We start from the raw sequence: 22,660 nt of genomic DNA, 5'->3' as shown, positions 1-22,660 counted from the left end.
TGATAGGTGGCATCTGTCAGTTAAAATCAACAGGAAGTTGGCAATTACCCCTTCAAAATAAAAGTTTTGTAAAAAGCCGTCACCTTTTTCCAGACAAAACTGCTTGTAACTTCTGTTAGGAATGTCGTAGAGACATGAAACAAAGACCTCTATGTTGGTCTGACTAAGATCGGGACTCGGGACACGGCGGCGGCGGCCAACGGCGGACCCGACCAACGCTGCTTGCAGCTTTAATTATTATTATTATTCCGCAGCTTCGAACCCTAATTTGACCCACTGACCATGCTCCAAAACTCACCAAATTTTAAACACACATCGGTAAGGCTTGGCAAAAACACATATTAAGCAACCAAACCCCAAAATACAAAATTGCGCGCTAGCGCCCCCTATGAAAAAAAAAAAAAAAACTGCTTGTAACTTCCGTTAGGAATGTCGTAGAGACGTGAAACGAAAACCTCTATGTAAATTTGACTTAGACCTACATTTCATAATAGTATGTTCTCGGGCAAAAATCAACAGAAATTTTGCAAAAACCCATTCAAAGCAAAATTTTTGCAAAAAAATGCTATTTTTGCCTCTTTGAGCTGTAATTTGACCCCCTTAAAATGCTTCAAAACTCACCAAACTTGGCAGACACATCAGGACTGGCAGAAATTGCAATCTAATGAAAAAAAAAAAAAAAAAAACTCAAAATTGCGCTCTAGCTTAATTTTTCAATAAAACACAGAAAAAACTGCTTCCAGGAAGAAACAACAGACAAAACTGCTTGTAACTTCGGGTAGGAATGCCGGAAAGACATGAAACAAAAACTTCTATGTAGGTCTCATTAAGACCTACATTTTAGTATTTGACAGCTAGCAGAAATAATCAACAGGAAGTTGGCAATTACCCCTTCAAAATAAAAGTTTTGTAAAAACCCGTCACCTTTTTCAAATCGAAACTCCTCCCAGTGCGTTTGTCGTTTCGGCTTCAAACTCGCACAGGAGAGAGATTGAACCCTTTTAAAAAAAGTGGTCGGACAAAGTTGTGATAAGTTCTAAGGTTTTGATTTTACGCGCCTTCAAAGAACCCCTGCGCAAATTTTCCCAAAAAATATCATTTTTACCTCTTTGAGCTGTAATTTGACCCCCTTAAAATGCTTCAAAACTCACCAAACTTGGCACACACATCAGGACTGGCAACAATTGCGAGTTAATGAAAAAACCAAACCCAAAAACTCAAAATTGTGCTCTAGCGCCCCCTAGGAATACAACACAAACAATACCCTAATTTGACCCCCTTAACATGCTTCAAAACTCACCAAAGTTGACAGACACGTCGGTACGGTGTCGCTCCCCAACATATTAAGCAACCAAACCCCAAAATTGAAAATTGCGCGCTAGCGCCCCCTAGCAAAAAACAAAAACAAATCGCTTGTAACTTCCGTCAGGAATGTCGTAGAGACATGAAACAAAAACCTCTGTGTAGGTCTGACTTAGACCTACATTTCCAATAAAAAATGTCTATACCCAAAATCAACAGAAATCTTGCAAAAACTCATTCAAAGCAAAATTTTCACAAAAAAATGCTATTTTTGCCTCTTTGAGCTGCAATTTGACCCCCTTAAAATGCTTCAAAACTCACCAAACTTGGCACACACATCAGGACTAGCAGAAATTGCGATCTAGTGAAAAAACCAAACCTTAAAACTCAAAATTGCGCTCTATTGCAATTTTTGAAAAAAACACAGAAAAACTGCTCCTAGGAAGAGGAAACGGATAAAACTGCTTGTAACTTCTGGTAGGAACGTCGGACAGACATGAAACAAAAAACTCTATGTAGGTCTCACTTACACCTACATTTTGATGATTGGCATCTTTCAGTTGAAATCAACAGGAAGTTGGCAATTACCCCTTCAAAATAAAAGTTTTGTAAAAAGCCGTCACCTTTTTCCAGACAAAACTGCTTGTAACTTCTGTTAGGAATGTCGTAGAGACATGAAACAAAGACCTCTATGTTGGTCTGACTAAGATCGGGACTCGGGACACGGCGGCGGCGGCGGCGGCCAACGGCGGACCCGACCAACGCTGCTTGCAGCTTTAATTAGGGTCCGCCCTGCAATGGCAAAGGACATCCATGTCCTTTGCCATGCAAGGACCCTATTGAATCTGTAACGTTTCTTATTATTATTATTATTCTTTCTTTCTTTCTTTCTTTATTCCGCACCGTCGCGCACCAACATCACCCCCTTAACATGCTTCAAAACTCACCAAAGTTGACACACACGTCGGTCTACCGTGACACCACAACATATTAAGCAACCAAACCCCAAAAATGAAAATTGCGCTCTAGCGCCCCCTAAAAGGAAACAAAAAACAGACTGCTTGTAACTTCCGTTAGGAATGTCGTAGAGACATGAAACAAAAACCTCTGTGTAGGTCTGACTTAGACCTAAATTCCATAATTGTATCTTCTGGGGCCAAAATCAACAAAAAATTTTCAAAAACCCATTCAAAGCCAAATTTTCACAAAAAATGCAATTTTTGCCTCTTTGAGCTGCAATTTGCCCCCCTTAAAATACTTCAAAACTCACCAAACTTGGCACACACATCAGGACTGGCAGAAATTGCAATCTGATGAAAAAAAAAAAAAAAAAAACTCAAAATTGCGCTGTAGCGCAATTTTTTAATAAAACACAGAAAAAACTGCTTCCAGGAAGAAAACACAGACAAAACTGCTTGTAACTTCCGGTAAGAATGTCGGAAAGACATGAAACAAAAACTTCTAGGTAGGTCTGACTTAGACCTACATTTCGATAATCGACATCCTTCGGCAAAAATCAACAGGAAGTTAAAAAATTGCCCCTTCAAAATAAAAGTTTTGTGAAAACCCGTCACCTTTTTCAAATCGAAACTCCTCCCAGTGCGTTTGTCGTTTCGGCTTCAAACTCGCACAGGAGAGAGATTGAACCCTTTTAAAAAAAGTGGTCGAACAAATTTTTGATAAGTTCTCCGGTTTGGATTTTACGCGCCTTCAAAAAACCCCTGCGCAAAGTTTCCTAAAAAATGTCTTTTTTGCCTCTTTAAACTGTAATTTGACCTACTTAAAATGCTTCAAAGTGCAAGTTAAAGCCCTACTATGCCAAGCAAAAGCCATTTATCAACAACATCCAGAATTGTCGATCTGTAATTTCACCCCCTTAACATGCTTCAAAACTCACCAAATTTTACACACATATCAGGACTGGCAAAAACTGCCATCTAATAAAAAACCAAACCCCAAAAATCTAAATTGCGCTTAGCGCCCCCTAGGAAAAAACCCAGACAAAACTGCATGTAACTTCTGTTAGAAATGTCGTAGAGACATGAAATAAAAACCTCTATGTTGGTTAGACTAAGATCGGGACCCGGGACACGGCGGCGGCGGCCAACGGCGGACCCGACCAACGCTGCTTGCAGCTTTAATTATTATTATTCTTTATTATTCCGCTCCGTCGCGCCCCAACATCACCCCCTTAACATGCTTCAAAACTCACCAAAGTTGACACACGCGTCGGTCTACCGTGACACCACAACATATTAAGCAACCAAACCCCAAAAATGAAAATTGCGCTCTAGCGCCCCCTAAAAGGAAACAAAAAACAGACTGCGTGTAACTTCCGTTAGGAATGTCGTAGAGACATCAAACAAAAACCTCTGTGTAGGTCTGACTGAGATCTACATTTCCAATAAAAAATGTCTATACCCAAAATCAACAGAAATGTTGCAAAAACTCATTCAAAGCAAAATTTTAGCAAAAAATGCTATTTTTGCCTCTTTGAGCTGCAATTTGACCCCCTTAAAATGCTTCAAAACTCACCAAACTTGGCACACACATCAGGACTGGCAGAAATTGCGATCTAATGAAAAAAAAAAAAAAAAAAACTCAAAATTGCGCTCTAGCGCAATTTTTTAATAAAACACAGAAAAAACTGCTTCCAGGAAGAAAACACAGACAAAACTGCTTGTAACTTCCGGTAGGAATGCCGGAAAGACATGAAACAAAAACTTCTAGGTAGGTCTGACTTAGACCTACATTTCGATAATTGACATCCTTCGGCAAAAATCAACAGGAAGTTAAAAATTGCCCCTTCAAAATAAAAGTTTTGTGAAAACCCGTCACCTTTTTCAAATCGACACTCCTCCCAGTGCGTTTGTCGTTTCGGCTTCAAACTCGCACAGGAGAGAGTTTGAACCCTTCTGATTAAAAGTATAGATCAAAGTTTTGATAAGTTCTCAGGTTTTGATTTTACGCGCCTTCAAAGAACCCCTGCGCAATTTTTCCTAAAAAATGTCGTTTTTGCCTCTTTGAGCTGTAATTTGACCTACTTAAAATGCTTCAAAGTGCAAGTTAAAGCTCTGTTATGCAGACCGAAAGCCATTTATCAACAACATCCAGAATCGCCGATCTATAATTTCACCCCCTTAACATGCTTCAAAACTCACCAAATTTTGCACACACATCAGGACTGGCAATAACTGCCAACTAACAAAAAACCAAACCCCAAAAATCGAAATTGCGCTTAGCGCCCCCTAGGAAAAAACCCAGACAAAACTGCATGTAACTTCTGTTAGAAATGTCGTATAGACATGGAATAAAAACCTCTATGTTGGTTTGACTAATATCGGGACTCGGGACACGGCGGCGGCGGCCAACGGCGGACCCGACCAACGCTGCTTGCAGCTTTAATTAGGGTCCGCCCTGCAATGGCAAAGGACATCCATGTCCTTTGCCATGCAAGGACCCTATTGAATCTGTAGCGTTTTATTATTAGGGTCCGCCCTGCAATGGCAAAGGACATCCATGTCCTTTGCCATGCAAGGACCCTATTGAATCTGCTGCGTTTTATTATTCTTTCTTTCTTTCTTCCGCACCGTCGCGCCCCAATTTCACCCTCTTAACATATTTCAAAACTCACCAAATTTGACACACACGTCGGTCTTTCATGCCTTCCCAACATATTAGGGAGCCAAATCATAAAAATCAAAATTGCGCAATAGCGCCCCCTAGGAAGAAAAAAAAAAGAGACTGCTTGTAACTTCCGTTAGGAATGTCGTAGAGACATGAAACAAAAACCTCTATGTAGGTCTGACTTCGACCTAAATTTCATAATTGTATATTCTAGGGCAAAAATTTACAGAAATTTTGCAAAAACCCATTCAAAGCAAAATTTTCACAAAAAATGCTATTTTTGCCTCTTTGAGCTGTAATTTGACCCCCTTAGAATGCTTCAAAACTCACCAAACTTGGCACACACATCAGGACTGGCAGAAATTGTGATTTAATGAAAAAAAAAAATCATAAAACTCAAAATTGCGCTCTACAAAATTTTTTGAATGAAACACAGAAAAAACTGCTTCTAGGAAGAAAACACAGACAAAACTGCTTGTAACTTCCGGTAGGAATGTCGGAAAGACATGAAACAAAAACTTCTATGTAGGTCTTACTTAGACCTACATTTTAATAATTGACAGCTAGCAGAAATAATCAACAGGAAGTTGGCAATTACCCCTTCAAAATAAAAGTTTTCGTGAAAACCCGTCACCTTTTTCAAATCGAAACTCCTCCCAGTGCGTTTGTCGTTTCGGCTTCAAACTCGCACAGAAGAGAGATTGAACCCTTTTAAAAAAAGTGGTCGGACAAAGTTGTGATAAGTTTTAAGGGTTTGATTTTACGCGCCTTCAAAGACGCCCTGCGCAAAGTTTCCTAAAAAATGTCATTTTTGCCTCTTTGAGCTGTAATTTGACCCCCTTAAAATGCTTCAAAACTCACCAAACTTGGCACACACATCAGGACTGGCAACAATTGCGAGCTGATAAAAAAACCAAACTCCAAAACTCAAAATTGTGCTCTAGCGCCCCCTAGGAATACAACACAGACAAACTGCTCCTAGGAAGAAAACAAAGACAAAACTGCTTGTAACTTCCGGTAGGAATGTCGTAGAGACATGAAACAAAAACCACTATGTAGGTCTGACTTAGACCTACATTTGAATAATTAACATACTTTGGCAAAAATCAACAGGAAGCTAGATATTTTCACTTCAATACAACAACTGCATTACTTTCACAATGCATTAAATAGTGGCAGCAAGGCTTCTCCTGCCGTGGGGCTCGGGGACAGCAACCCAAGGCGCGTTCGCGCCTTCGCACCCTAATTTGACCCCCTTAACATGCTTCAAAACTCCCAAAATTGACACACACATCGGTATGGAGCAGCAGACCAACTTATTAAGCAACCAAACCCCAAAAATGAAAATTGCGCGCTAGCGCCCCCTAGGAAGAGACAAAAAACAGACTGCTTGTAACTTCCGTTAGGAATGTCGTAGAGACATGAAACAAAAACCTCTGTGTAGGTCTGACTAAGACCTACATTTCCAATAAAAAATGTCTATACCCAAAATCAACAGAAATTTTGCAAAAACTCATTCAAAGCAACATTTACGCAAAAAACGCTATTTTTGCCTCTTTGAGCTTTAATTTGACCCCCTTAAAATGCTTCAAAACTCACCAAACTTGGCACACACATCAGGACTGGCAGAAATTGCGATCTAGTGAAAAAACCAAACCTTAAAACTCAAAATTGCGCTCTATTGCAATTTTTGAAAAAAACACAGAAAAACTGCTCCTAGGAAGAGGAAACGGATAAAACTGCCTGTAACTTCTGGTAGGAACGTCGGACAGACATGAAACAAAAACCTCTGTGTAGGTCTCACTTAGACCTACATTTTGATAGGTGGCATCTTTCAGTTAAAATCAACAGGAAGTTGGCAATTACCCCTTCAAAATAAAAGTTTTGTAAAAAGCCGTCACCTTTTTCCAGACAAAACTGCTTGTAACTTCTGTTAGGAATGTCGTAGAGACATGAAACAAAGACCTCTATGTTGGTCTGACTAAGATCGGGACTCGGGACACGGCGGCGGCGGCGGCGGCCAACGGCGGACCCGACCAACGCTGCTTGCAGCTTTAATTATTATTCTTTCTTCCGCAACGATACTCGCCAAAGCGCTGTATTTGACCCACTGACCATGCCTCAAAGCACACCAAAATTGACACACGCGTCGGTGAGGAGTTTCTCCCCAACATATTAGGGAGCCAAACCAGAAAAATCAAAATTGCGCTCTAGCGCCCCCTAGGAAAAAAAAAAAAAGAATTGCTTGTAACTTCCGGTAGGAATGTCGTAGAGACATGAAACAAAATCCTCTATGTAGAACTGACCTAGACCTAAATTCCCCATCAGAAACTCCTATACCTAAAATCAACAGAAATTTTGCAAAACCCTTTCAAAGCAAAATTTTTGCAAAAAATGCTATTTTTGCCTCTTTGAGCTGTAATTTGACCCCCTTAAAATGCTTCAAAACTCACCAAACTTGGCAGACACATCAGGACTGGCAGAAATTGTGATTTAATGAAAAAAAAAAATTATAAAACTCAAAATTGCGCTCTACAAAATTTTTTGAATGAAACACAGAAAAAACTGCTTCTAGGAAGAAAACACAGACAAAACTACTTGTAACTTCCGGTAGGAATGTCGGAAAGACATGAAACAAAAACTTCTAGGTAGGTCTTACTTAGACCTACATTTTAGTAATTGACAGCTAGCAGAAAAAATCAACAGGAAGTTGGCAATTACCCCTTCAAAATAAAAGTTTTCGTGAAAACCCGTCACCTTTTTCAAATCAAAACTCCTCCCAGTGCGTTTGTCGTTTCGGCTTCAAACTCGCACAGGAGAGAGATTGAACCCTTTTAAAAAAAGTGGTCGGACAAAATTGTGATAAGTTTTCCGGTTTTGATTTTACGCGCCTTCAAAGACGCCCTGCGCAAATTTTCCTAAAAAATGTCATTTTTGCCTATTTGAGCTGTAATTTGACCCCCTTAAAATGCTTCAAAACTCACCAAACTTGGCACACACATCAGGACTGGCAGAAATTGCAAGCTGATGAAAAAACCAAACTCCAAAACTCAAAATTGTGCTCTAGCGCCCCCTAGGAATACAACACGGACAAACTGCTCCTAGGAAGAAAACAAAGACAAAACTGCTTGTAACTTCCGGTAGGAATGTCGTAGAGACATGAAACAAAAACCACTATGTAGGTCTGACTTAGACCTACATTTGAATAATTAACATACTTTGGCAAAAATCAACAGGAAGCTAGATATTTTCACTTCAATACAACAACTGCATTACTTTCACAATGCATTAAATAGTGGGACGAAGGCGTCTTAAGCCCTGGGGCTCGGGGGCAGCAACCCAAGGCGCGCTCGCACCTTCGCACCCTAATTTGACCCCCTTAACATGCTTCAAAACTCACCAAATTTGACACTCACATCGGTATGGAGCGGCAGACCAACTTATTAAGCAACCAAACCCCAAAAATGAAAATTGCGCGCTAGCGCCCCCTAGTAAGAGACAAAACACAGACTGCTTGTAACTTCCGTTAGGAATGTCGTAGAGACATGAAACAAAAACCTCTGTGTAGGTCTGACTTAGACCTACATTTCCAATAAAAACGTCTATACCCAAAATCAACAGAAATTTTGCAAAAACTCATTCAAAGCCACATTTTCGTAAAAAATGCTATTTTTGGCTCTTTGAGCTGCAATTTGACCCCCTTAAAATGCTTCAAAACTCACCAAACTTGGCACACACATCAGGACTGGCAGAAATTGCGATCTAGTGGAAAAACCAAACCTTAAAACTCAAAATTGCGCTCTATTGTAATTTTTGAAAAAAACACAGAAAAAACTGCTCCTAGGAAGAGGAAACGGATAAAACTGCTTGTAACGTCTGGTAGGAATGTCGGACAGACATGAAACAAAAACCTCTATGTAGGTTTCACTTAGACCTACATTTTGATAGGTGGCATCTTTCAGTTAAAATCAACAGGAAGTTGGCAATTACCCCTTCAAAATAAAAGTTTTGTAAAAAGCCGTCACCTTTTTCCAGACAAAACTGCTTGTAACTTCTGTTAGGAATGTCGTAGAGACATGAAATAAAAACCTCTATGTTGGTTTGACTAAGATCGGGACCCGGGACACGGCGGCGGCGGCCAACGGCGGACCCGACCAACGCTGCTTGCAGCTTTAATTATTATTATTCTTTCTTTCTTTCTTCCGCACCGTCGCGCCCCAATTTCACCCTCTTAACATATTTCAAAACTCACCAAATTTGACACACACGTCGGTCTTTCATGCCTTCCCAACATATTAGGCAGCCAAATCATAAAAATCAAAATTGCGCAATAGCGCCCCCTAGGAAGAAAAAAAAAACAGACTGCTTGTAACTTCCATTAGGAATGTCGTAGAGACATGAAACAAAAACCTCCGTGTAGGCCTGACTGAGATCTACATTTCCAATAAAAAATGTCTATACCCAAAATGAACAGAAATTTTGCAAAAACTCGTTCAAAGCAAAATTTTCGCCAAAAAATGCTATTTTTGCCTCTTTGAGCTGCAATTTGACCCCCTTAAAATGCTTCAAAACTCACCAAACTTGGCACACACATCAGGACTGGCAGAAATTGCAATCTAATGAAAAAAAAAAAAAAAAAAACTCAAAATTGCGCTGTAGCGCAATTTTTTAATAAAACACAGAAAAAACTGCTTCCAGGAAGAAAACACAGACAAAACTGCTTGTAACTTCCGGTAGGAATGTCGGAAAGACATGAAACAAAAACTTCTATGTAGGTCTTACTTAGACCTACATTTTAATAATTGACAGCTAGCAGAAAAAATCAACAGGAAGTTGGCAATTACCCCTTCAAAATAAAAGTTTTCGTGAAAACCCGTCACCTTTTTCAAATCGAAACTCCTCCCAGTGCGTTTGTCGTTTCGGCTTCAAACTCGCACAGGAGAGAGATTGAACCCTTTTAAAAAAAGTGGTCGGACAAAATTGTGATAAGTTTTCCGGTTTTGATTTTACGCGCCTTCAAAGATCCCCTGCGCAAATTTTCCTAAAAAAGATAATTTTTACCTCTTTGAGCTGTAATTTGACCCCCTTAAAATGCTTCAAAACTCACCAAACTTGGCACACACATCAGGACTGGCAACAATTGCGAGCTGATAAAAAACCAAACTCCAAAACTCAAAATTGTGCTCTAGCGCCCCCTATGAATACAACACAGACAAACTGCTCCTAGGAAGAAAACACAGACAAAACTGCTTGTAACTTCCGGTCGGAATGTCGTAGAGACATGAAACAAAAACCACTATGTAGGTCTGACTTAGACCTACATTTGAATAATTAACATACTTTGGCAAAAATCAACAGGAAGCTTGATATTTTCACTTCAATACAACAACTGCATTACTTTCACAATGCATTAAATAGTGGCAGCAAGGCTTCTCCTGCCGTGGGGCTCGGGGACAGCAACCCAAGGCGCGCTCGCACATTCGCACCCTAATTTGACCCCCTTAACATGCTTCAAAACTCACCAAATTTGGCACACACATCGGTATGGAGCGGCAGACCAACTTATTAAGCAACCAAACCCCAAAAATGAAAATTGCGCGCTAGCGCCCCCTAGGAAGAGACAAAAAACAGACTGCGTGTAACTTCCGTTAGGAATGTCGTAGAGACATGAAACAAAAACCTCTGTGTAGGTCTGACTTAGACCTACATTTCCAAAAATATACTTCTGTACCTAAAATCAACAGGAAGTTGGCAAAAACCCCTTCAAAACTATATTTTTGCAAAAAATGCCTTTTTTGCCTCTTTGAACTGATATTTGACCCCCTTAAAATGCTTCAAAGTGCAAGTTAAAGCTATACTATGCCAAGCGAAAGCCATTTATCAACAACATCCAGAAACGCCAATCTGTAATTTGACCCCCTTAACATGCTTCAAAACTCACCAAATTTGACACACACATCGGTATGGAGCGGCAGACCAACTTATTAAGCAACCAAACCCCAAAAATGAAAATTGCGCGCTAGCGCCCCCTAGGTAAACACAAAAGACAGACTGCTTGTAACTTCCGTTAGGAATGTCGTAGTGACATGAAACAAAAACCTCTATGTATGTCTGACTTACACCTACATTTCCAATGTAAAACTTCTGTACCTAAAATCAACAGGAAGTTGGCAAAAACCCCTTCAAAACAACATTTTGGCAAAAAATGCCTTTTTTGCCTCTTTGAACTGATATTTGACCCCCTCAAAATGCTTCAATGTGCAAATTAAAGCTATGCTATGCCAAGCGAAAGACATTTATCAACAACATCCAGAAACTCCAATCTGTAATTTGACCCCCTTAACATGCTTCAAAACACACCAAATTTTACACACACATCAGGAATGGTGAAAATTGCCATCCAATAAAAAACCAAACCCCAAAAATGAAAATTGTGCTCTAGCTCCCCCTAGGAAAATAAACTGATAAAACTGCTTGTAAATTCTGTTAGGAATGTCGTAGAGTGATGAAATAAAAACTTCTATGTAGGTCTGACTAAGATCGGGACTCGGGACACGGCGGCGGCGGCCAACGGCGGACCCGACCAACGCTGCTTGCAGCTTTAATTATTATTATTAGGGTCCGCCCTGCCAGCAAAGGACTCCATGTCCTTTGCTAAGGCAAGGACCCTATTGAATCTGCTGCGTTTTATTCTTTCTTTATTATTCTTATTATTCCGCCGCCTCTTTGAACCTTAATTTGACCCACTGACCATGCTCCAAAACTCACCAAATTTCACACACTCATCAGAACTGGCGAAAATTGCCATCTAATAAAAAAACCAAACCCCAAAAATGAAAAATGCGCGCTAGCGCCCCCTACGAAAAAAAAAAAACAGACTGCTTGTAACTTCCGGTAGGAATGTCGTAGAGACATGAAACAAAATCCTCTATGTAGAACTGACCTAGACCTAAATTCCCCATCAGAAACTCCTATACCTAAAATCAACAGAAATTTTGCAAAACCCTTTCAAAGCAAAATTTTTGCCAAAAAACGCTATTTTTGCCTCTTTGAGCTGTAATTTGACCCCCTTAAAATGCTTCAAAACTCACCAAACTTGGCACACACATCAGGACTGGCAGAAATTGTGATCTAATGAAAAAAAAAAAAAAAAAATCTCAAAATTGTGCTCTAGCGCAATTTTTCAATAAAACACAGAAAAAACTGCTTCCAGGAAGAAACCACAGACAAAACTGCTTGTAACTTCGGGTAGGAATGCCGGAAAGACATGAAACAAAAACTTCTATGTAGGTCTCATTAAGACCTACATTTTAGTAATTGACAGCTAGCAGAAATAATCAACAGGAAGTTGGCAATTACCCCTTCAAAATAAAAGTTTTGTAAAATCCCGTCACCTTTTTCAAATCGAAACTCCTCCCAGTGCGTTTGTCGTTTCGGCTTCAAACTCGCACAGGAGAGAGATTGAACCCTTTTAAAAAAAGTGGTCGGACAAAGTTGTGATAAGTTCTAAGGTTTTGATTTTACGCGCCTTCAAAGAACCCCTGCGCAAATTTTCCAAAAACATATCATTTTTACCTCTTTGAGCTGTAATTTGACCCCCTTAAAATGCTTCAAAACTCACCAAACTTGGCACACACATCAGGACTGGCAACAATTGCGAGCTGATGAAAAAACCAAACCCCAAAACTCAAAATTGTGCTCTAGCGCCCCCTAGGAATACAACACAGACAATACCCTAATTTGACCCCCTTAACATGCTTCAAAACTCACCAAATTTGACACACACATCGGTATGGAGCGGCAGACCAACATATTAGGTAACCGAACCCCAAAAATGAAAATTGCGCGATAGCGCCCCCTAGGAAGATACAAAAAACAGACTGCTTGTAACTTCCGTTAGGAATGTCGTAGAGACATGAAACAAAAACCTCTGTGTAGGTCTCACTTAGACCTACATTTTGATAATTGGCATCTTTCAGTTAAAATCAACAGGAAGTTGCCAATTACCCCTTCAAAATAAAAGTTTTGTAAAAAGCCATCACCTTTTTCCAGACAAAACTGCTTGTAACTTCTGTTAGGAATGTCGTAGAGACATGAAACAAAGACCTCTATGTTGGTCTGACTAAGATCAAGACTCGGGACACGGTGGCGGCGGCCAACGGCGGACCCGACCAACGCTGCTTGCAGCTTTAATTATTATTATTCTTTCTTTATTCCGCACCGATACTCGCATATGCGCTGTATTTTGACCCACTGACCATACCTCAAAGCACACCAAATTTGACACACGCGTCGGTGAGGAGTTTCTTCCCAACATATTAGGGAGCCGAACCAGAAAAATCAAAATTGCGCTCTAGCGTCCCCTAGGAAAAGACAAAAAATGGATTGCTTGTAACTTCGGGTAGGAATGTCGTAGAGACATGAAACAAAATCCTCTATGTAGAACTGACCTAGACCTAAATTCCCCATCAGAAACTCCTATACCTAAAATCAACAGAAATTTTGCAAAACCCTTTCAAAGCAAAATTTTCGCCTAAAATGCTATTTTTGCCTCTTTGAGCTGTAATTTGACCCCCTTAAAATGCTTCAAAACTCACCAAACTTGGCAGACACATCAGGACTGGCAGAAATTGTGATCTAATGAAAAAAAAAATTTCTAAAACTCAAAATTGTGCTCTACAGAATTTTTGGAATGAAACACAGAAAAAACTGCTTCTAGGAAGAAAACACAGACAAAACTGCTTGTAACTTCCGGTAGGAATGTCGGAAAGACATGAAACAAAAACTTATATGTAGGTCTTACTTAGACCTACATTTTAATAATTGACAGCTAGCAGAAAAAATCAACAGGAAGTTGGCAATTACCCCTTCAAAATAAAAGTTTTCGTGAAAACCCGTCACCTTTTTCAAATCAAAACTCCTCCCAGTGCGTTTGTCGTTTCGGCTTCAAACTTGCACAGGAGAGAGATTGAACCCTTTTAAAAAAAGTGGTCGGACAAAATTGTGATAAGTTTTCCGGTTTTGATTTTACGCGCGTTCAAAGAACCCCTGCGCAAATTTTCCTAAAAAATTTCATTTTTGCCTATTTGAGCTGTAATTTGACCCCCTTAAAATGCTTCAAAACTTACCAAACTTGGCACACACATCAGGACTGGCAACAATTGCGAGCTGATGAAAAAACCAAACTCCAAAACTCAAAATTGTGCTCTAGCGCCCCCTAGGAATACAACACGGACAAACTGCTCCTAGGAAGAAAACAAAGACAAAACTGCTTGTAACTTCCGGTAGGAATGTCAGAGAGACATGAAACAAAAACCACTATGTAGGTCTGACTTAGACCTACATTTGAATAATTAACATACTTTGGCAAAAATCAACAGGAAGCTAGATATTTTCACTTCAATACAACAACTGCATTACTTTCACAATGCATTAAATAGTGGGACGAAGGCGTCTTAAGCCCTGGGGCTCGGGGACAGCAACCCAAGGCGCACTCGCACCTTCGCACCCTAATTTGACCCCCTTAACATGCTTCAAAACTCACCAAAACTGACACACACATCGGTATGGAGCGGCAGACCAACTTATTAAGCAACCAAACCCCAAAAATTAAAATTGCAAGCTAGCGCCCCCTAGGAAGAGACAAAAAAGAGACTGCTTGTAACTTCCGTTAGGAATGTCGTAGAGACATGAAACGAAAACCTCTGTGTAGGTCTGACTAAGACCTACATTTCCAATTAAAAAGGTCTATACCCAAAATCAACAGAAATTTTGCTAAAACTCATTCAAAGCAACATTTTCGCAAAAAACGCTATTTTTGCCTCTTTGAGCTTTAATTCGACCCCCTTAAAATGCTTCAAAACTCACCAAACTTGGCACACACATCAGGACTGGCAGAAATTGCGATTTAGTGAAAAAACCAAACCTTGAACCTCAAAATTGCGCTCTATTGCAATTTTTGAAAAAAACACAGAAAAACTGCTCCTAGGATGAGGAAACGGATAAAACTGCTTGTAACTTCTGGTAGGAACGTCGGACAGACATGAAGCAAAAACCTCTGTGTAGGTCTCACTTAGACCTACATTTTGATAGGTGGCATCTTTCAGTTAAAATCAACAGGAAGTTGGCAATTACCCCTTCAAAATAAAAGTTTTGTAAAAAGCCGTCACCTTTTTCCAGACAAAACTGCTTGTAACTTCTGTTAGGAATGTCGTAGAGACATGAAACAAAGACCTCTATGTTGGTCTGACTAAGATCGGGACTCGGGACACGGCGGCGGCGGCGGCGGCCAACGGCGGACCCGACCAACGCTGCTTGCAGCTTTATTATTATTAGGGTCCGCCCTGCCAGCAAAGGACATCCATGTCCTTTGCTAAGGCAAGGACCCTATTGAATCTGTAACGTTTCTTATTATTATTCTTTATTATTATTCTTCCGCACCGTCGCGCCCCAATATCACCCCTTTAACATATTCCAAAACTCACCAAAGTTGACACACGCGTCGGTCTACCGTGACACCACAACATATTAAGCAACCAAACCCCAAAAATGAAAAATGCGCGCTAGCGCCCCCTACGAAAAAAAAAAAACAGACTGCTTGTAACTTCCGGTAGGAATGTCGTAGAGACATGAAACAAAATCCTCTATGTAGAACTGACCTAGACCTAAATTCCCCATCAGAAACTCCTATACCTAAAATCAACAGAAATTTTGCAAAACCCTTTCAAAGCAAAATTTTCGCCAAAAAACGCTATTTTTGCCTCTTTGAGCTGTAATTTGACCCCCTCAAAATGCTTCAAAACTCACCAAACTTGGCACACACATCAGGACTGGCAGAAATTGTGATCTAATGAAAAAAAAAAAAAAAAAATCTCAAAATTGTGCTCTAGCGCAATTTTTCAATAAAACACAGAAAAAACTGCTTCCAGGAAGAAACCACAGACAAAACTGCTTGTAACTTCGGGTAGGAATGCCGGAAAGACATGAAACAAAAACTTCTATGTAGGTCTCATTAAGACCTACATTTTAGTAATTTACAGCTAGCAGAAATAATCAACAGGAAGTTGGCAATTACCCCTTCAAAATAAAAGTTTTGTAAAAACCCGTCACCTTTTTCAAATCGAAACTCCTCCCAGTGCGTTTGTCGTTTCGGCTTCAAACTCGCACAGGAGAGAGATTGAACCCTTTTAAAAAAAGTGGTCGGACAAAGTTGTGATAAGTTCTAAGGTTTTGATTTTACGCGCCTTCAAAGATCCCCTGCGCAAATTTTCCAACAAAATATCATTTTTACCTCTTTGAGCTGTAATTTGACCCCCTTAAAATGCTTCAAAACTCACCAAACTTGGCACACACATCAGGACTGGCAACAATTGCAAGTTAATGAAAAAACCAAACCCCAAAACTCAAAATTGTGCTCTAGCGCCCCCTATGAATACAACACAGACAATACCCTAATTTGACCCCCTTAACATGCTTCAAAACTCACCAAATTTGACACACACATCGGTATGGAGCGGCAGACCAACTTATTAGGTAACCAAACCCCAAAAATTAAAATTGCGCGCTAGCGCCCCCTAGGAAGAGACAAAAAACAGACTGCTTGTAACTTCCGTTAGGAATGTCGTAGAGACATGAAACAAAAACCTCTGTGTAGGTCTGACTTAGACCTACATTTCCAATAAAAAATGTCTATACCCAAAATCAACAGAAATTTTGCAAAAACTCATTCAAAGCAAAATTTTCGTAAAAAATGCTATTTTTGGCTCTTTCAGCTGTAATTTGACCCCCTTAAAATGCTTCAAAACTCACCAAACTTGGCACACACATCAGGACTGGCAGAAATTGTGATCTAGTGAAAAAAACAAACCTTAAAACTCAAAATTGCACTCTATTGCAATTTTTGAATAAAACACAGAAAAAACTGCTCCTAGGAAGAGGAAACAGATCAAACTGCTTGTAACTTCTGGTAGGAACGTCAGACAGACATGAAACAAAAACCTCAATGTAGGTCTCACTTAGAACTACATTTTGATGATTGATATATTTCAGTTGAAATCAACAGGAAGTTGGCAATTACCCCTTCAAAATAAAAGTTTTGTAAAAAGCTGTCACCTTTTTCCAGACAAAACTGCTTGTAACTTCTGTTAGGAATGTCGTAGAGACATGAAACAAATACCTCTATGTTGGTCTGACTAAGATCGGGACTCGGGACACGGCGGCGGCGGCGGCGGCGGACCCGACCAACGCTGCTTGCAGCTTTAATTATTATTAGGGTCCGCCCTGCAATGGCAAAGGACATCCATGTCCTTTGCCATGCAAGGACCCTATTGAATCTGTAACGTTTCTTATTATTAGGGTCCGCCCTGCAATGGCAAAGGACATCCATGTCCTTTGCCATGCAAGGACCCTATTGAATCTGCTGCGTTTTATTATTCTTATTATTATTATTATTCTTTCTTCCGCAACGATACTCGCCAAAGCGCTGTATTTGACCCACTGACCATGCCTCAAAGCACACCAAAATTGACACACGCGTCGGTGAGGAGTTTCTTCCCAACATATTAGGGAGCCAAACCAGAAAAATCAAAATTGCGCTCTAGCGCCCCCTAGGAAAAAAAAAAAAAGAATTGCTTGTAACTTCCGGTAGGAATGTCGTAGAGACATGAAACAAAATCCTCTATGTAGAACTGACCTAGACCTAAATTCCCCATCAGAAACTCCTATACCTAAAATCAACAGAAATTTTGCAAAACCCTTTCAAAGCAAAATTTTCGCAAAAAATGCTATTTTTGCCTCTTTGAGCTGTAATTTGACCCCCTTAAAATGCTTCAAAACTCACCAAACTTGGCACACACATCAGGACTGTCAGAAATTGTGATTTAATGAAAAAAAAAATTTATAAAACTCAAAATTGCGCTCTACAAAATTTTTTGAATGAAACACAGAAAAAACTGCTTCTAGGAAGAAAACACAGACAAAACTACTTGTAACTTCCGGTAGGAATGTCGGAAAGACATGAAACAAAAACTTCTATGTAGGTCTTACTTAGACCTACATTTTAGTAATTGACAGCTAGCAGAAATAATCAACAGGAAGTTGGCAATTACCCCTTCAAAATAAAAGTTTTCGTGAAAACCCGTCACCTTTTTCAAATCAAAACTCCTCCCAGTGCGTTTGTCGTTTCGGCTTCAAACTCGCACAGGAGAGAGATTGAACCCTTTTAAAAAAAGTGGTCGGACAAAATTTTTATAAGTTGTCCGGTTTTGATTTTACGCGCGTTCAAAGAACCCCTGTGCAAATTTTCCTAAAAAATTTAATTTTTGCCTCTTTGAGCTGTAATTTGACCCCCTTAAAATGCTTCAAAACTCACCAAACTTGGCACACACATCAGGACTGGCAACAATTGCGAGCTGATGAAAAAACCAAACCCCAAAACTCAAAATTGTGCTCTAGCGCCCCCTAGGAATACAACACAGACAAACTGCTCCTAGGAAGAAAACAAAGACAAAACTGCTTGTAACTTCCGGTAGGAATGTCGTAGAGACACGAAACAAAAACCACTATGTAGATCAGACTTAGACCTACATTTGAATAATTGACATACTTTGGCAAAAATCAACAGGAAGCTAGATATTTTCACTTCAATACAACAACTGCATTACTTTCACAATGCATTAAATAGTGTCACCAAGGCTTCTCCTGCCGTGGGGCTCGGGGACAGCAACCCAAGGCGCGCTCGCACCTTCGCACCCTAATTTGACCCCCTTAACATGCTTCAAAACTCACCAAATTTGGCACACACATCGGTATGGAGCGGCAGACCAACTTATTAAGCAACCAAACCCCAAAAATGAAAATTGCGCGCTAGCGCCCCCTAGTAATAGACAAAAAACATACTGCTTGTAACTTCCGTTAGGAATGTCGTAGAGACATGAAACAAAAACCTCTGTGTAGGTCTGACTAAGACCTACATTTCCAATAAACACTTCTGTACCTAAAATCAACAGGAAGTTGGCAAAAACCCCTTCAAAACAAAATTTTCGCAAAATATGCCTTTTTTGCCTCTTTGAACTGAAATTTGACCCCCTTAAAATGCTTCAAAGTGCAAGTTAGAGCTTTACAATGCCAAGCGAAAGCCATTTATCAACAACATCCAGAAACGCTAATCTATAATTTGACCCCCTTAACATGCTTCAAAACTCACCAAATTTTACACACACATCAGGACTGGTGAAAATTGCCATCCAATAAAAAAACCAAACCCCAAAAATGAAAATTGTGCTCTAGCGTCCCCTAGGAAAATAAACTGATAAAACTGCTTGTAAATTCTGTTAGGAATGTGGTAGAGTGATGAAACAAAAACTTCTATGTAGGTCTGACTAAGATCGGGACTCGGGACACGGCGGCGGCGGCCAACGGCGGACCCGACCAACGCTGCTTGCAGCTTTAATTATTATTATTATTTTTCCGCAACTTTGAACCCTAATTTGACCCACTGACCATGCTCCAAAACTCACCAAATTTGGCACACACATCGGTAAGGCTTGCCAAAAACACGTATTAAGCAACCAAACCCCAAAAATGAAAAATGCGCGCTAGCGCCCCCTACGAAAAAAAAAAAACAGACTGCTTGTAACTTCCGGTAGGAATGTCGTAGAGACATGAAACAAAATCCTCTATGTAGAACTGACCTAGACCTAAATTCCCCATCAGAAACTCCTATACCTAAAACCAACAGAAATTTTGCAAAACCCTTTCAAAGCAAAATTTTCGCCAAAAAACGCTATTTTTGCCTCTTTGAGCTGCAATTTGACCCCCTTAAAATGCTTCAAAACTCACCAAACTTGGCACACACATCAGGACTGGCAGAAATTGTGATCTAATGAAAAAAAAAAAAAAAAAATCTCAAAATTGTGCTCTAGCGCAATTTTTCAATAAAACACAGAAAAAACTGCTTCCAGGAAGAAACCACAGACAAAACTGCTTGTAACTTCGGGTAGGAATGCCGGAAAGACATGAAACAAAAACTTCTATGTAGGTCTCATTAAGACCTACATTTTAGTAACTGACAGCTAGCAGAAATAATCAACAGGAAGTTGGCAATTACCCCTTCAAAATAAAAGTTTTGTAAAAACACGTCACCTTTTTCAAATCAAAACTCCTCCCAGTGCGTTTGTCGTTTCGGCTTCAAACTCGCACAGGAGAGAGATTGGACCCTTTTAAAAAAAGTGGTCGGACAAAGTTGTGATAAGTTTTATGGTTTTGATTTTATGCGCCTTCAAAGAACCCCTGCGCAAATTTTCCGAAAAAATGTCATTTTTGCCTATTTGAGCTGTAATTTGACCCCCTTAAAATGCTTCAAAACTCACCAAACTTGGCACACACATCAGGACTGGCAACAATTGCGACCTAGTGAAAAAACCAAACCCCAAAACTCAAAATTGTGCTCTAGCGCCCCCTAGGAATACAACACAGACAAACTACTCCTAGGAAGAAAACAAAGACAAAACTGCTTGTAACTTCCGGTAGGAATGTCGTAGAGACATGAAACAAAAACCACTATGTAGGTCTGACCTAGACCTACATTTGAATAATTAACATACTTTGGCAAAAATCAACAGGAAGCTTGATATTTTCACTTCAATACAACAACTGCATTACTTTCACAATGCATTAAATAGTGGCAGCAAGGCTTCTCCTGCCGTGGGGCTCGGGGACAGCAACCCAAGGCGCGCTCGCACATTCGCACCCTAATTTGACCCCCTTAACATGCTTCAAAACTCACCAAATTTGACACACACATCGGTATGGAGCGGCAGACCAACTTATTAAGCAACCAAACCCCAAAAATTAAAATTGCAAGCTAGTGCCCCATAGGAAGAGACAAAAAACAGACTGCTTGTAACTTCCGTTAGGAATGTCGTAGAGACATGAAACAAAAACCTCTGTGTAGGTCTGACTAAGACCTACATTTCCAATTAAAAAGGTCTATACCCAAAATCAACAGAAATTTAGCAAAAACTCATTCTAAGCAACATTTTCGCAAAAAACGCTATTTTTGCCTCTTTGAGCTTTAATGTGACCCCCTTAAAATGCTTCAAAACTCACCAAACTTGGCACACACATCAGGACTGGCAGAAATTGCGATCTAGTGAAAAAACCAAACCTTAAAACTCAAAATTGCGCTCTATTGCAATTTTTGAAAAAAACACAGAAAAACTGCTCCTAGGAAGAGGAAACGGATAAAACTGCTTGTAACTTCTGGTAGGAACGTCGGACTGACATGAAACAAAAACCTCTGTGTAGGTCTCACTTAGACCTACATTTTGATAGGTGGCATCTGTCAGTTAAAATCAACAGGAAGTTGGCAATTACCCCTTCAAAATAAAAGTTTTGTAAAAAGCCGTCACCTTTTTCCAGACAAAACTGCTTGTAACTTCTGTTAGGAATGTCGTAGAGACATGAAACAAAGACCTCTATGTTGGTCTGACTAAGATCGGGACTCGGGACACGGCGGCGGCGGCCAACGGCGGACCCGACCAACGCTGCTTGCAGCTTTAATTATTCTTTATTATTATTCTTCCGCACCGTCGCGCCCCAATATCACCCCTTTAACATATTCCAAAACTCACCAAAGTTGACACACGCGTCGGTCTACCGTGACACCACAACATATTAAGCAACCAAACCCCAAAAATGAAAAATGCGCGCTAGCGCCCCCTACGAAAAAAAAAAAACAGACTGCTTGTAACTTCCGGTAGGAATGTCGTAGAGACATGAAACAAAATCCTCTATGTAGAACTGACCTAGACCTAAATTCCCCATCAGAAACTCCTATACCTAAAATCAACAGAAATTTTGCAAAACCCTTTCAAAGCAAAATTTTTGCCAAAAAATGCTATTTTTGCCTCTTTGAGCTGCAATTTGACCCCCTTAAAATGCTTCAAAACTCACCAAACTTGGCACACACATCAGGACTAGCAGAAATTGTGATCTAATGAAAAAAAAAAAAAAAAAATCTCAAAATTGTGCTCTAGCGCAATTTTTCAATAAAACACAGAAAAAACTGCTTCCAGGAAGAAACCACAGACAAAACTGCTTGTAACTTCGGGTAGGAATGCAGGAAAGACATGAAACAAAAACTTCTATGTAGGTCTCATTAAGACCTACATTTTAGTAATTGACAGCTAGCAGAAATAATCAACAGGAAGTTGGCAATTACCCCTTCAAAATAAAAGTTTTGTAAAAACCCGTCACCTTTTTCAAATCGAAACTCCTCCCAGTGCGTTTGTCGTTTCGGCTTCAAACTCGCACAGGAGAGAGATTGAACCCTTTTAAAAAAAGTGGTCGGACAAAGTTGTGATAAGTTCTAAGGTTTTGATTTTACGCGCCTTCAAAGATCCCCTGCGCAAATTTTCCAAAAAAATATCATTTTTACCTCTTTGAGCTGTAATTTGACCCCCTTAAAATGCTTCAAAACTCACCAAACTTGGCACACACATCAGGACTGGCAACAATTGCGAGCTAATGAAAAAACCAAACCCCAAAACTCAAATTTGTGCTCTAGCGCCCCCTAGGAATACAACACAGACAATACCCTAATTTGACCCCCTTAACATGCTTCAAAACTCACCAAATTTGACACACACATTGGTATGGAGCGGCAGACCAACTTATTAGGTAAACAACCCCCAAAAATGAAAATTGCGCGCTAGCGCCCCCTAGGAAGAGA

Source organism: Nerophis ophidion, linkage group LG08, assembly GCF_033978795.1.
Source record: "Nerophis ophidion isolate RoL-2023_Sa linkage group LG08, RoL_Noph_v1.0, whole genome shotgun sequence".
NCBI lineage: Eukaryota > Metazoa > Chordata > Actinopteri > Syngnathiformes > Syngnathidae > Nerophis > Nerophis ophidion.
This window is presented reverse-complemented; position numbering follows the sequence as displayed.